Source organism: Mesocricetus auratus, unplaced genomic scaffold (assembly GCF_017639785.1).
Source record: "Mesocricetus auratus isolate SY011 unplaced genomic scaffold, BCM_Maur_2.0 Super-Scaffold_100011, whole genome shotgun sequence".
Lineage (NCBI taxonomy): Eukaryota > Metazoa > Chordata > Mammalia > Rodentia > Cricetidae > Mesocricetus > Mesocricetus auratus.
The window spans coordinates 9,841,152-9,857,766 of record NW_024429195.1 but is presented as its reverse complement, the minus strand read 5'-3'; the positions used below and the strand labels follow the sequence as shown (position 1 = coordinate 9,857,766).

Below are 16,615 nucleotides of genomic sequence, written 5' to 3'. Positions count from 1 at the left end.
TTACACAATCTGAAGTTATCTGTGGAAGAGGGATCTCAATGGAAAAAAAACCATTAGGTGGCCTCTAGGCAAGTCAATAGTGCACCATCCCATGGCGGTGGCTGGGGATGGGGGGTGGGGAAGGGGGGGTGGGGATGCAGCCTTAGGCAGATGGTCCTTAGATGTGTATCTATGAAAGCAGGCTGGGAAAGTCGTGCAAGCAGCGTTTCTCCACGGCTTCTAAAGTTCCTGCCTCCAGATTTCTGCCTTGAGTTTTGTCCTGACTTCCCTCAGTGAGGGAGTGTGGCCTGAGAGCTGAAAAGAGGACGAAAACCCTCTCCTCCCCAAGCTGCTTTTGGCTGTGGTGTTTACCACAGCAACAGAAACCCTAAGTAATAACAACCTTAATGTAATTTTTTTTTGCGGTATTCGGGATTGCTCCTAGGACCTTGTGCACGCTAAGCGAGGGCTCTGTCATTTGAGACAGGGTCTCACTACATTGCCCAGGCTGCCTTGAAACGTGAATGAATTCCTCTTGCCTCAGCCTCCCAGGGAGCTGGGATCACAGCCTGCATCACCTGGCTCAGGGAGCCTGGCTGTGTGTTCTTAAGCTCGGTTTGCTGGCGAGGGAAATGAGCTGGGTGAGGAATGACTGCCAAGTCAGTCCTTTTTCTGAACATCCTTCCCTTTGTGTTCAGAAGCATTGATGTTTCCTTCGTTCAGGCCTCGGGGCAACACTTCTCATGTGAGGACTTAAAACCTGCATCAAGGAAAAACCAGAAAAGCCTTCCTAGGAGTTATGTCTCCTGAAGGGAGGAAGGGAGTTGTGACACAGCATTGCACACTTCCTTGGCTTCCAAGGGGTCATCTTTTAGGACGGCAAGTCCCGAGTCTCATCTCACGCCACCGTGAGAGCCTGTTTTGAGATAGAGACAGACAGCTGTTCAGTGTCACATGTGTAATATTTGTACACACAGATCCTCATCAACTCATGACAGTCACATCCAATAAAACTCATATATATTAAAAATACTATAAGTGGAAAATTTAGTGAGTTCTCCAACCTACCAGGCATCAGCTCAGCCACAGCTCAGGAGCTGACTGGTACCGCGGTGCCTCTAACGAGAAGCAGAAGAGCTGTATGAGTTTGCAGCCACACCAGCGTAAAGCCGAGAGATTGTGAGTCAAACTGTGCCAATGGGGAAGTGTGTGTGCGCGCGTGCACGTGTGTGTGTGTGTGTGTGCGCGCGCGCGTGCGTGCGTGTGTATAAATTTTTGATTTGGACTATTAGAAAAGGGGTATATTTTAGTTAAGTTTAATATTGCTGGGATGAAACACTATGACCCAAAGCAACTTAAGAGGAAAGGGTTTATTTGGTTTCCATGTTCTGGTCACAGTCCTTTGAGGGAAGCCAGGGCAGTAACCCACACAGGGCAGGAACCTGGAGGCAGGTTCCGAAGCAGGGGCTAAGGGTGGGTGATGCTTACAGGCTTGCCCTCATGGCTTGTCTAGCCTGCTTTCTTGTAGAGCCCAGTAACACCAGCCCAGGGGTGACACCACCAACAGAGGGCTGGATCCTCCCCCAATGAACCATTAATTCAGGAGAGGTAGAGAGACAGACACTGGGCCTAGCACAGGTTTTGAAAAGCCCATCCCCAGTGACACACTTCCCCCAACAAGCCTCCACCTCCTAACACTCTAATCAATTTCAAACAGTTCGCCAACTAGGGACCGGCGTGCAAATATACAAGCCTGTGAGTGTCCCTCACCACCAGCCCCCATATCCCAGTGGCAGAGATTTCAAACGCACCGGACAACTTAAGCAGAGAAGGTTCTGGATTCAGAGATACTGTTACTCTTGGTTACCATGCTCAGCCCCGTCAGAGTGCATAGAGACTGCCACACTAGGCAGGGACCATAGTCACGTGGCCCTTTTTTGGTAAGCCCATACCTAGGAGTAGCTCACACCCCAGGGGAGAAAAATCTCACAGACTCCTTCCCCCTTCTCTCCAAGGGCAGGTCTGCTGGGTGTCATACATGTGCCCCGCAGTGCTGGACTCCCATCTCTGGAGAGGCAGGGCCGTTTCAGAGCACCCGATTCCCTTCTTCCGGGCACAAGATGGCTGGTACAAAATGGAGCAGCTTCTGCAGAGCTAAGATTTGAAGCCGCTGATAATTTTTCAATCACGGCTTTTAAAACTTCCATCTCTTTTCACATCTTCTGTCAGCCGATTTTAAAATCCCATTTTCTTAAGCATCAAGAATGGTACACTGCACAAACCAGCATTTGTGTGTGTGTGTGTGTGTGTGTGTCTGTGTGTGTGCGTGTGTGTGCGTGTGTGTGTGTGTGTGCGTGTGTGTGCGTGTGTGTGTGCGTGTGTGTGTGTGCGTGCGTGTGTGTGTGCGTGCGTGTGTGTGTGTGCGTGCGTGTGTGTGTGTGTATGTGTGTGTGTGTGTGACACAGACACAGCTTTTTATGTGTCACCTCCTTTAGCTCCCTACCCCCATCTACACAATTTCTGGGCTGTCCCCCCCTGTGCAGGCTAGCTGTCACTTTAATGTCTCTGTTTCCATTCTGTGTCAGTAGAACCCTGCCACAGTGGCCCGGGAGTAGCTACGGTGCTCGTTTCCTCTTAAATCTGAAACAGGCCTGTGGGCTTTGCAAGGGAATTGACCGCTCGTTTTATGGAACTCTTTGTTTTACGGGAAGAAAATATGCGGTGCCCTTTCCTATTTGCAGCACAGAAAGAAAATGTTTTTCTTTCCTTTTCTGTGAGGCACAATGGTCTCTGACTCAGTACAGGATTGAGTGTGAGATTCATCCCCGTTTTCATCAAATTCCTTTGTCTTCACCGTTCTTTCATCTTCTTCTACCATGGGTCCAGTCTGAGAACGACTCTTAGAAATGCAGCCCTGTCCTCTCCATCTCTGAGAGCAATATTTGACCGTGCTGGCGCCAAATGTGGATGGATTTTATCTGGAGGCGGGTTATAGCGAAAAGGGGGCTGCAGGGAGTCATCTTCCCTGTGTTGTTTCCATGGTTAACGAAGCTCTGTCGCAGCGAGTGGAGAATGTGTGCTTGGGTTTATATTTCTAGCAGCCTGTGCTAGTCTGATGTTCACGAAATAGCGCCCAGAGGAGACAAAGAATCAGGAGGTGCGGGCACCTGGCCTGGACCCTGCAAAGGAAGCACAGTGTGGGGGGCTTAGGGCGGGGGCGTGTGGCGGGGGCAGGGCCTGGGGCATGGGGCGGGGGCAGGGCGGGAGGCGGGGGTGGGGCACGGCAGTGGCAGCAGAGGGCGTGAAGCTGAATACTAGAAACTTGTGACTATGGTGCAGTAGGGCCAAGCTTGTTTCTTGTGGAAATCGCCATCTCACAGCCAGGGGAGATTTTGTTTTCTTTTAAAGTATAATAAACTCTGGCATGATTTTTCTTTCTTTACTTTTCTTAGTGATGTAAAAGACCATTTCTTACCCCTGATGCCTACTTGCCCTCTAAATCTTCCTAAACTACCCCCCTTCCTTCTTTCCTTCTCTCCCTCCTTCCTCCCCTCCCTCCTTTCTTTCTTTTCTTTTTGTGATGCCAGATACCCATAGTCATGATATTGAAAGTGTTGGACCTGATGCAATGTGAGCCTGCTTACCGAATGCTCAGAGCAGCTCAGGAGTCCTAGGTTTAAGATAGTTAGAGATAGAGAAACTTCTGAGAACACGGTTTCTATTTCTGGCTACTTTTTAGAAATTTATTGTTGTTGTTGTCAAGAAGAAAAAAAAAGCTTTATGGTTTTTGTTCAAGACAGTCTGAACATCTGTATCTGGTCTCTTTGGCATAAAATTATAAGAAAATTAAAATACAACAATAGGAGTTGATTACCTAAATAATGTCCCTACAAATGATGGAGTCGTAAGAAAGAGCAGAACACAGAGAGCATCTATGTCTAAGCTAGTTCAGAATTAGCAAAATTCATCTCTTTTGTTCATTGTTCTTAATTCAACATGTTCTACTACTTGATTTGATTAACAAGAGGGTTTGGGTGGGGTGGGATGGGGTGGGGTGAGTGATGGAGAGCTGGCTCAGAGGTTGAGACCACTTGCTGCTCTTCCAGAGGACCCAGGTTTGAATTTATTCCCACAACCACATGGTACTTCCCAGTTGTCTGTAACTCAGTCCCAGAGAATCCAGTGCCTTCTTCAGACTTCCAGAAACACCAGGCACACATTTGGTATACAGAAAAAAACACTTATATACATAAAATAACAATGAAAATAAAATTCTCTTCTTGTTTGGATAAGAAAATTCTCATTTTCTCTTGAGAAATGATAGATAGCACTGACTACGATCTGTTTGCTAATTCCAACCCTATTCAAATGTTTGAGTTTTAAAAATTAATACCTACAAACTTTTTAAAATTTTCTTCCATAATTACACTGTTCTTTATTATCCAACTCTGACTTATTCAACCTCCTCAGGAGAAAGGAGAAACACAAAAGTTGTCCAAACCATTATTCCTTCTTAAGTTATGTAATATCGTCACAAACCTTTTGAGATAAACTAGACAGTCTAGACTAAAACCTCCGAGCAGCAATAGGATGTAGAGGAAATAATAATGTTTGTGGAAGTGTTACTTTTAAACATAATGGCGATTTATAAAAGCTTACCGACCACTTGCTCTGATGTCCCCTGCTTACATTCAGGTGTCTCTAGTCTCATTTCAAGGCTGCTCCTTTCCTAAAGAAAATGTTTTTCTTTGTGGGAAACGACATTAGAGGTGTGGAGAAGCATCCTAAGCTGGCTCCCAACTGTCCACTGCAAAAACTAACACATTCTCAACAAACTAATACAAATTTAAAATTATAAAAAGGGTAAGTAAGTAGATTTTAGAAAGCATGGTACAAGGCCAGAACCCCCACAATGCCGACCTGCTGACTGCTGGGGGTTGTCAGCTCCCAAGAAGAGATGTCAAGACTAATTTGAACCAAAAATGGCACCGGAGGGCCTAGGTGGTATCAACCTTGGTCAGGGAAGCTTCATTTTTTTTTCCAGTGGACAGCTGTCAGTGGAAGAGATGCATGGCTGATCAGCGAGCTAGAATAAGACTGAAGTCTCAGCGCTAAATAGGACATCTATATTTAACCCCCAACCCCACACCACCGAGGCTCGGGGCACAGCCCTGAGGGAAGTGGGGAAGGCGCTGGGAAGCTCGGTCTTCTGGACACGGGGTGTCTGCCGCCATCATGATTTCACAGCAGCGTGTTCTCTGAGATCAAGCCCAGCCAGAAGCCAGGCAGAGGCGATGTAGATGGCCCCCGGGCCCCTCCCTATACTGAGTTGCTGTTGGTGGCAGGCACAGGCAAGGGGTAGGGAGAATGGTTCTTAACTGGGGACATGGACGCCGGTAGCTTCACCAAGCTGCAGTGGGTTGCCTCAACCACACGCATGCACAGGGAGTTATGGGGGAATATAGGAGACAATACAGTGGGAAAATCGGGGTAGATAAGATTGTATTTCATTAAGTACAGGTATGAAATTCTCAGAAAGAAGACCTCACCCCCTTCACCTTGGTGTTCAAAGTCTATTTTCCATGACATACTTGCTGACTCTTCAAATCTCCCCCTCTTTGTCTGGCTCGCTTGTCCTGAGAGGCACAAAGAATGGAAACAGAGGAGCTGAAACCACGAGTCCCCACCCAGGCAGCCATTACCCCCTGTACCACCCAATGCTTTCTCTTACCCGAGCAACACACGCCAGTCATCAACAGAATTCCCCCTTTTGAGGCCTTAGAAGATTTCCCTACAAAAAACCACCGCTCAGTGAAGCATTGCTGCTACTAAAAATGTCCTGTGGTATTCTGAGCCACTTGAAATGCTATTTGAAGTCTATTTAGTTTAGAGTATCCTTGGTGATGAAATGCTTCTGACGTGTATGCAGGCAGCCCTAAGTTCCTAAGAAACAAATGGAACTCAGATTTTGTACGGACTAATACCTACCAGGAAGCATGTTAAGAAATAGTTCAAGGCTGTGTTTGATGTCTACCCTGCTAGAGAGAAACCAGCTACATGAATAATTCCTAAAAAGATCAAAATATTCTTTCATGGGCATAATTCACTAGCATTCACAGAACCACCATTGTGAGCTCTGCCTATGAATTTGTGAGCTGTTTGGTTTTGGGCAAATCGAAGACTAGTGAGTTTATACTTGGAATCAAAATTATATTTTCTGCGGTGTTTCGCTGTAGTTGGATTTTTCTTTAGGCCACCAGCTCACAAATAGCAGCAGGAAAACGTATTATTAATTATGAAAATTTGGCCCTAGTTTAGGCTTGTCCCACTAGCTCTTATAGCTCAAATTAACCCATTTATATCAATCTACATTTTGACTGCTGGCTTTTTACCTTTCATTCCATATGTCTGACTCCCTCCATGTCTCCTCGGTGTCTCTCTCTCTCATGCCTAGCCTCATCTCCAGCCCCTCTTTTTTTTCCTGGAAGTCCTGCCTTTCTCTCCTGCCTCGCTGTTGGGCATTTAGCTTTTTATATACACCAGTCACAGCAGCACATCTTCATAGTATACAAATACCTCACATCATTAACAATTTTTTTATGAAGCACATTTCATTTTTCCCTTAGGTCTTATACTAAAACTACTTTTGGAAAAGCAGACTTTCCATTCTAGAAAGAAAGAGAGTGTGTGTGTGTGTGTGTGTGTGTGTGTGTGCATAAAACCTTCAGCATTTTAGGTTGAAATTAGTTTGATTACATTCAATATAGTATCCTGTTACTTAGAAAATATTAAAAACTGTTTGACTGACATTAGCCATATGGCACCAAAATGACTCTTTATGATTAACTTAGGCATTCATGACGTGGACGGATGAGGAGGAAATGAGTTAAGGATTTCAAACCCAGACTGCCAAGATGAATCATATTAAATGCCAAGCGGCAGAGCAAACAATTGTTTGGAGGCTAGAACATTCTTGGGCAAGTTTCCCGCGCAGGTTCCTGCATTTGTCACCCCTGCCTCCCAGGCACGAGTGACATAGCCATTGGGGTTCTGTTAAACTTACCACATGTGCATGCCCAGCATGATGGGGTTAAGGGAAGATCTTAGATGTGGTAGGAGCCCTGGCATTGTTAATCTCACAGTGAAGGCAGCTCCAAACACCTTTTTTTGATTAAACACTTCAGGGTTAATTTTATGTTTGTGAAACTCTATAGAAATTGCTGTGGGTCTCATTTGAGAAATCACTGAGTAAAACACACACACACACACACCTAAAATGAAACCAGGAATGTGGGGACTGAGATTTTTCATTCTTTGGTAATCATTTTAGTTACAAGATATTTTGTTGCACGGCGAAATGATGCGTAGCGGCACCTAGCCCCTCTCTGCTCGTCTCCCCCCACAAATGCATCCTTTGGACACACATGTCTGCTGCTCATGGCTCCAACACCTGTCATAGTGCCCCTGTGCACACACACAGCCACTCTGCATGCACACCCTTCCCAGGCTTCTGACATGCCACCATCCGAGCGAGCAGAAGTGGCCCCGCCCTCCTCACGGATGCTTCCTTCTTCCTGTTCCCTTGAGAGTATGCAGCCAGGAGTGGGCCCTGGGGCCTTGTGTTCAGAAGGTTTCTAAAGCCTCTACTGAGCTCTTAGTAGGGGCCCAATGAGCAATGTCAGTCAGCTTTCTGTCACGATAGCAAATAGTGACATTCAGTTTATAAACACAAAAAAGTTTTTTTTTGGTTCATGATCTTAAAAGTCATTTTTTAGGTTTATATGCTCTATATGTACAGGTCTTTGCCGGCATGTATATACGTGCACCATGTGCATGGAGTACCTGTACAGCCCGTGAGAAGCCAAGGGATCCCCTGAGAAGTGTGTGTCATGGTGTGGGTGCTGGGTACTGAACCGGGTCCTCTGAAAGATCAGCCAGAGTGCTCTTATCCACTGAGCCATTGCTCCAGCCCGTGGCTCATGGCTTTTGAGCAATGGTTCTTAACCTATGGGCCATGACTCCTTTGGAAGGTGGAATGACTCTTTTGCAGGGGTTGAATAACAGTATCCTGCATATCACATATTTACATTACTGTGTTCATAACAGCAACAAAATTGCAGTTATGACATAGCAGTGAAATAATTTTATGATGTGGGGAGTTACCACTCATGAGGAGCTGTATTAAAGGGTCACAGCACCAGGAGGATTGGTTTCCTTCCACGGTGGGTTGGCCTCTTTGATTTGGGTCTGTGGCAATACATCCCAGCCCGAGTGTAAATAATGGAAAATAATGAGAGATGAGCTCCTCAAAGGGGTCATTTCATCTCTTGAAGTTAGCTTCCTCTCTGTCCTCCACTCAAACACGGGGGGGGGGGCGTTCACAGTGAAGCAAATTTCCACCCTGCCTTTACCCGTCTCAAACCCAGCATGGCAGTCATCTTAGTGAGATGCTATCCTTCCCTGTTTCCAGTCTGTATGCCCAGCATGGCAGTCATCTTAGTGAGATGCTATCCTTCCCTGTTTCCAGTCTGTATGCCCAGCATGGCAGTCATCTTAGTGAGATGCTATCCCTCCCTGTTTCCAGTCTGTATGCCCAGATCTCCCTAGGGAGACAGGGTGAGCATCTGGTCTGGGGATCAGGATGCCAGGGTCTAGCAGGCTGGGTCTGGGGTCTGTGGGCACAGGCACAGAGGAGTCTCGATGCCTCACAACCCCATTCCAGCTCAGTCTTCCAACCCTCTGTGCCCCTCCACTCGGCCGTCCTCCCTGCCCAGTCTCCTACTTAGGCCTCCCCTGTTTCGTCTTTCAATTTTTATCTCCCTGTCTCAATCACATCATGGAACTGAAGTGAACTTACACGATCATCTCTTTTCAAAATCATGTCCCGCGTTCTCAAATTTGTAAGCAATAAAGAACAGCCACTCATTTTTGTTTCGCACTCCTTCAATGTCCACCTTAAAAATAAGTTCAGCTTTTTCGTGCTGCATATAATTTTTTACAGGGCTTAGTAGTTCTTGTCAAAGAAAATGATCCCTGTGTCTAAGATAGCTACCTGGGCTTGAATTCCAGTGATAAACAGAATAATGGAATTTTTGTTTCCGTGTTCTGTAAAGCAGCCATTCAAAACAGGAGAATGCATGGTTTTCCACCACCAAGTGATGGTCAAGACAGTTTTGATGATCACAACTGTGAAGCCGGTATCACTAACATCTGGAAGGTAGATGTTGGGGAAACTGGGAAACATCTTACAGTGAGCATCCCCAACAACAAAGAATTATCTAGCCCCAAATGTCAATGGCACGAAGCTGAGAAACCCGTCTTAATGTAGGACAAAACTGTAGGTGTCTAATTCACAAAACCCGAGAAATAGTTTCTATTTATTGTTTCAGCAAAGTTAAATCTTATTAAAGCTACAGGAATTGGTTTTGTCCACACAGCCCCCGAGTCCATCTCCATAGCCTGGATATTTTCATTGCATGAAAATCAGTGATCTCTACTTTCTTACTTATGTTGCTTTACTTCATTTTAATTCTGGTGACATGTTTTTCCCAAGGTGTTGCATGGTAATAAGCAGAGAAGAAAGTCAGAAATGCATTTGATTCTATTCATTACAGAATAGGTGTGATTTTAGAGAAAGCTGTAGTTTTTTTATTTGTATTTCTAATCAACACCTACTGCAGCTTCTTTAGAAATATGACTACACAATTTTATAGCTGTTTGTTCTTTGAGAATTTGATTTTGAAGTTTACTAGTATGTCCATTTCCCCAAGCTGTCAATACATCTAAGAGAAATTTAATTTACAAGCAGCCTCTAATATAGACCAACAAATGTATCTTTTATTAGTAGCCTCCTTCTTGTCTTCATTTATATATTCCATTTTTCAAAATGTATTATTCCTTTAAATATTCATTCTATTTCTTCCTTACATTGTCATTCCATATAAGCTCCCAAGACTGACACTGGTCAGTCTCAGGGATGAGGAATGCTATATTGTGAGGGCCTACTGTTTTGAGTGGAGTGCAGTGTCTTGGGTACAGAATACTTAGAGAGGCTGGAGAGATGGCTCAAAAGCTAAAAACACCAGCTACTCTTCTGGGGAACCTGGGCTAGATTTCCAGCATCCCCATGTCTCTAACCCTGCTTCCAGGGTAGCTGGTTCCTCTTCTGGCTTCTGGGGGGGCATCAGGCGTTTGTGCAAGGCACAGACACATACACAGGTGAAACACTCACACACTAAGATAAATTTTTAAAGAAGGATGCGATCAGGTTAATCTGACACAGACTCGATGATTTGCGTATTCATCTCTACACCGCATGCTAGGTGGGCTATGGTAAGCAGTGGTGAGAAACGACTGCAGGTAATGTCCCTTCCGCCCGGTCAAGGGCTTGTCAGCTCCCCCTGCTTCTTCTCCGGCTTTCCAGGGTCTCCCCTGGACAGTACTGGGTACCCGGCTGTGTTTCCTCTCCTTCCGGTGGTCCTTATTTCTCCCTCTCCCTCTCAGCTTTCTCATTCACACACGCTTTACAAAAAAATAAATTTATTTATTTATTATATATCCTGGCTGCAGTTTTCCCACCTCCTCTCCTCCTAGTCCCTCCCCCACCCACTCTGTTCCCACCCCCCAATCCACTCCTGTTTAGAAAAGGGCAGGTCTCCCACGAATATCAATAAAACATGGCGTATCAATCAAGTTACAGTACGACTAAGCACCTCCCAGTGTATTAGGGCTGGGCAAGGTGACCCAATAGGAGGAGTAGGGTCCCCAAAACCAGTAAAAGAGTCAGAGACAGCCCCTGTTCCCACTGTTGGGAGTCCCACAAGATGACAAAGCTACACAACTGTAGCATGTGTGCAGAGGGCCTCAGTCATACTTACACTAGAACACTTACACTAAGTGTTTCATGTACACTAAAACACTCTTCAGCCTCATCTCATAGGATCCTGGCTTTTAGAACCAATAGGGTAAAAAAAATCAGATAATAGCAGTGCCTTCCATTTTCATCATCATTTTGATAGTTCAGAGTTAAAACTCTCACTGTTGTTTTATGAAATTGAGGACACAGAAGATAATCCAGAGATGCACTTCCTGTCAGTCTTTGTACATAGGTGTCTCACTCCCCTGTAACCACGGCATCAGTGTTTGCCTGTATTTTAAGGAATTAAAAAACACGTCATCTAAGCTTGAGAGCATGAAGCTGGGACTGAAGATGGCTCTATGGGCAGGAGCATTTGTTGAACAAGCATGAGGACCTGAGTCTGAGTCCCTAGGACTCATGTAAAAGTAGGGCACGGACACACATGCCTAGGACCTCGGCACTGAAGAACAGATCCAAGGAGGCCCCAGAAGTTCAGAGGACAGGATTGTGGCACAAAACCACAGCTCTGGGTTTGGGGACAGAACCTGTCTAAATGGAATACTGCAGACATGACACTCTACTCTGGCCTCTGCATACACACATACATGTGGGCTCTTCCTTTCAGTGTGTGTGTGTGTGTGTCTGTCTCTTACACATGCACACCAAAAAAAATAATTTAAAAAAATTAAGAGTACAGAGGGTTAGCTAGTCTTTGTACCAGCCATACACCTTGCTGTTGAGAACAGGAGCAGCGAAGCTGGTGGGATGGCTCCGGGCTTAAGAGAATAGGCTGCTCTTGTAGAGGACCCAGTTCAGTCCCCACATCAGGGGACTCAAAGCTTCAGGGCCATCCAGGGCTTCTGGTCTCCCTGGACACCTGGACTCAGCACACGCATAGCCATTTACCTACACATAGTTAAACACAACACAAACAAATCTTTTTAAAAGAAAATAGGAGTGACCAAAGCCAAATTTACTTTAATTTTATTTTTTTCTGTTTATTAACACATAGTGTGCCTCTTCACTGAGTGTGGTATGATAATTTGTTTAGAGTGTTTCAATCAAATCAGGGTGATTAGAATTTCACCCTCTTGTCTTTTCTTTGCTTGGATCCTTCAAATCCCTCTCTTCTAGTTCAATTGTCTTTGATACAATCTCTGTAGTCTAGGGCCGCCTCCTGCTCATGTCTGCTCTTACTCCAAAGAGCAAGGGTTCCAGATGTTCTCTTATACACCTACCTGAAGGATGTAATTAAATTTCTTCCCAAGGACATGGAACAATGAAAAACATACGTTCTTTGTCTCCTATTGGCTTTCCTGAAAGCCTTGGCTGTGACCATTGTTTAGTGTGCCTTGAACAGAATTCATATTGTGGCCCAGTTTTCTGGGATAGTTGATTTATAGGTATTCTGTAGTTGGTAGAAGTATAGGTAATTCTAGTAGCTTTAATTGGGACTTATTTAGGCTTACATCAGCTTTAAGTGTGAGTTCAAAGTAGGCCTTTTAAAGCAGTAATCAAGGAAACTCAAGAAAAAAGCTAAAGAAAAATCTAATCAATTGTACCTGCCTCTCCACAGACTTGTGTGCACACCCTGTGTTCCAGTCTATGTATTCACTGATTTCACACTTGGAGACTTGGAGACCTCTTCCGTACTGATTCTTTCTGTGAATGTTGTGATAGCTGGCCCTTCAATTCTGAGTGAAAGCTTCTTTTATAAACACAAAAATTAAGGTGGGGACGAAAATATGTAAGAAGCACTGATCTGTTCCTTTAAGAACATGATGGTCACCCACAATGCATCGAGTTATACCTTCTGGAATTTGATGTGTAACTTCCCAAGGGGTTTGCTGAGCCAAGCTCAGCAAAAACAAGATGCTTTCATAAGTGGGTGGCTTAGGTGTCTGGAGACACCAGAATTTGCTTACCATCACCACCATTAAAATCCCCTGGCTAACACACAAGGTGGTTGATGCATCTCATTGGCAGAGTGCCTATTTCTTATTCCGTCCATGATGTAATCAATAACCTTTGGCAAGGAAAGAATTATAGACAATGACTCATTGTGACTGCTCGTTGTAGCCAGAGCAGCGTGGCCCAAGTGTCACTCTGCATTTTGGCAGGTGCAGCTTTCAAATCTTCTTTGAGGCCATAAAGTACCACCTTCAAGTGGCAAGTCCTGTCTGTGGCTTCATCTACTTCACTGACTGGGGTGACTGGGTCAAGGCACTATTGCTTCTCCTCACATAGTGACTGTCCCCTTATGTGACCATCCCCTGGCTGGCTTTCCTATCTAATCTTGCACCTTGGTCTATCCTCCAAACTGCCACTAACTGTTTTCTCTGACATTCAGTCCTGTTGACATTTTTCTCACTCTTCAAAATATTTCAATAGATCCCCTTGTCCACTTGAAGTAGTTTCAAAGATTCAGTATCTCTGACCCTTGCCTGCCTCCATCTGCCCTGATGGGTTAAGTTTCTGTACTGGGCTGCCTTCTCCTCCGCCCTCTCTTGACTATGCTGTCCTGCATTCAGGCATGGGCTCCCTTTTCTTTTCCTGTATCAGTGCACAGTCTGCGTTGGTCAGCTTTCCATTGCTGTGCCGGAGAAAAATCAACCCAAGGACGAAAGGTTTATTTTGGCTCATGTTCCAGTCCATGATCACTTGGATTTGTCGATTCTGACTTGTGGTGGTGCAGAATGTCATTGTGGGTTTGTAATGGGGTGAAGCTGCTTATCTCAAAGTGGCCAGAAAGGAGTGAGGAGAACAGAGAGGAGAGGGGGGGAGAAACAGAGAAAGACAGAGAGATGGAGAGAGGCGAGAGACCAAGAGAAGCATAGAGATGAGAGAGAGAACCACAGAGAAACAGAAAAAAAGACAGAGAGAGAGAGAGAGAGAGAGAGAGAGAGAGAGAGAAGCACAGAGACAGATAAAAAGACACAGAGAAAGACAGATACAGACAGACAGAGAGAACAGACCATAGAAAACACACCTAAATGCACCCTTCAAAGGCACGCCTCTCTTTTCTTTTACTCTTTCCTCATTCATTACACCCCAAACACAGTTTCCCTTCCCTTCACTACACTTTTCCTAGTCCTAACACTCCCCCAGATCCACTCCTCCTCCATTTTCCTTCACACAAAAAAGAGGAAGGGGTCTCAAATATATCAACATTGCATAACAAATTCCAATAAGACTAGGCACAAACCCTCATGTCAAGGCTGGACCAGAAAACCCAGTAGGAGGAAAAGGGTCCCAAGAGTAGGCAAATGAGTCATAGACACCTCTGTCCTGCTGTTCGGAGTCCCACAAGAATAGCAAGCTAAACAAACCATTACATATATGTAGAGGACCTAACTCAGTTCAGTATAGAGTTTGTGGTTGTCACTTCAGCCTCTGTGAGCCCCTATGAGCCTTGGTGAGTTGATTCTGTGGGCTGTGCTCTTATGGTGTCCTCAGCCCCTCTACTCCTGAAATCCTTCCCCAATACTTCTGGGGATTTTCCTATCTCTGCCTGATATTTGGCTGTGGGTTTCTGCATCTGCTCCCATCAGTTGCTGGATGACACCTCTCTGATGACAATTGGGCACTGATTGTTGGGTTAGACATCGACCTAAGACCTATGATCTTATGAGTATAGCAGAATACCATTAGTAATCATTTCACTGAATTTTCCCCAACCATGTTTTGTTCTGTCCTGGGTCTCTGGGCCTCTGGTTCTTGGCCATTCGGGTATGCCTGGCTAAGCCTCCTCTTCTGGCATAGGCCTCAAGTTGGGTCAGTTATTGATTGGATACTCCCACAAATTCTGCGCCACCATTACCCCAGCACATTTTGGAAGCAGGGCAGGTTGTAGTTTGAGGGTCTTGTGGCTGGGTTGGTGTCCCAGTCCCACTTCTGGAAGTCTTAAAAGCATACCTCTTAGTGAATAACTTCCATTTATGCCCTCCTCAAATTTCCATCACCTTCTAATAAGCCACCAAGACCTGCATCTTTCAGTAGATTAATCTGTTCATGATGTCAGTATTCTCAATGCATCTGTCAGTAGATTAACCTGTTCATGTCATCAGTGCCCTCAATGCATCCGTCTGTGTCTTAGCCTATTTGTGCCTTCAATTTTTCTGAATACTTCCACTATAAACTGGATGCCAAGTCTTCACCATACAGCTTTTGGGTGACATTTCAAATCCACCTCAAAACATATAGTATTTGAATTTGGTCTTTTACCTGCTCCATTGGCTTTCCCTGGTTCACCCACACCCAGATGAGTTGGGTATCTCTTGCTACAGCTTCCAGAGGGACCTTTGTATACCTCCTGTCTTCTAACCCAGCACAACGTGCTGAAATTACCCCACGTACATTCACCCTTCTCTAAAGGTTTGCCTAAAGTGAGGACCATATCCTTCCAACTTACTGTGCTGGTTCTGAGAACATGGGAGATGGGAAAGAGAAATTGGCTGTTAAGGCTTGCAGGGTTTCTTAATAAGAACATCTCTCTCTCTCTCTCTCTCTCTCTCTCTCTCTTTACTTTCAACAACAATAGGCCATCTGCGGTTGACTTTGTTATACATACTAAAGTGTATCATCACGTTTTAAAGGTTTTACCTGCTGTTACTGCTGTGTACAGCCCTAAACATCTCTGAGATCTGCTGTTCTGGACATGTGTCTTACCCATTCGCTACTTAGTTTTGAAATATCTTGAATCTGCTTTCCCATGGTAGATGCTGGGTGTGTTTGATGTTTCATCTGAAGTCAAGGTCAATTTTTCCTCTTAAAGTCTTCCAAGAAAGTTTGGGGGAGGCGCAGAGCAAATTTTGCTGATGGGAATTTTAAGTTCATATGAACCAGAAAAAAAAGCATTCATGTGAACATCAATGTGGTACTTGTGGATTTTTTTAAACTTTGCACTGTGAGAACAGACATAATCCTTTTATTTGTCATATTAACATTGATTTATTTTACTTTTACTAAGTAATCATAATTATAAAAGTGAGTCTATCCTCAAGTTTATTTACTAGGGGCAATCCCTGGTGGGGTTTTTGTTTGTTTGTGGCTTTGAAATTCTGTATATGTACTGAATTATAAAGATCATCACTGGAAAGTGTTTATGTTTCCACATAAATTGATCCTTTGTTCCTGTCTAAAATCTTGACATAAAATAACTCATGGTTACTCATAGACAACAAATGCAAGGGGCCTGGCTAATCATCTCCTCGCCATTTAAAGAAGACAATCTGCTCAGCCAAAGAAACTAAAAATAAAAATTGTGTTCACGTAGGCTATGCGGAAGCTCCATTACACTTTGAAGCAGATACAACTTAGAAAATACGGTTCCTGGAGCTAGACAGGTGACTCAGAGGCTAAGAGCTCTGTCTGCTCTTACAGAGGACCAGGGTTCAATTCCCAGCACCCACCTGATAGTTCATATCCAGCTGTAACTCCAGTCCTAAGAGATCTGATTCCCCTCTGACTTCTGTGGCACCAGAATCCATATGGTGCACAGACATACATGTAGGCAAAACCCTCACACACATAAAATAAATAAAAATTATTTTTCATTAAAAAACCAGTTCCTTGAGTCAGGCAGTGGTGGCGCATGCCTTTAATCCCAGCACTTGAGAGGCAGAGGCAGGCAGATCTCTGTGAGTTTGAGACCAACGTGGTCTACAAGAGCGAGCTTCAGGACAGCCTCCAAAGCCACAGAGAAACCCTGTCTCGAAAACAAAACAAACAAGCATACGAAAAAATTCCTTAAATGGAATTAAGCTAACACTAAGTGTT

At 44.7% G+C, this 16,615-nt stretch overlaps 1 protein-coding gene and 1 long non-coding RNA gene across 15 annotated transcripts in view; one reads left to right on the top strand and one right to left on the bottom strand.

Moving 5' to 3' along the window:
* The window catches only part of Dclk1 (doublecortin like kinase 1), a 283,576-nt gene that overhangs the window by 165,865 nt on the left and 101,096 nt on the right, over positions 1 to 16,615 (top strand). The gene's annotated exons all lie outside the window — the stretch shown is intronic.
* LOC121143180 lies at positions 2,372 to 5,955 on the bottom strand. Of its 5 annotated transcripts, none has more exons than XR_005880332.1 (4): positions 5,711 to 5,955; positions 4,900 to 5,615; positions 4,639 to 4,708; positions 2,372 to 3,158 (listed from the first exon to the last, which is right to left on the bottom strand). It is a non-coding gene; the product is annotated as an uncharacterized LOC121143180 (long non-coding RNA). The 5 variants fall into 5 exon arrangements; XR_005880333.1 differs by having other exon boundaries at positions 4,639 to 5,030; positions 5,529 to 5,615; XR_005880331.1 differs by having other exon boundaries at positions 5,529 to 5,615; positions 5,711 to 5,943.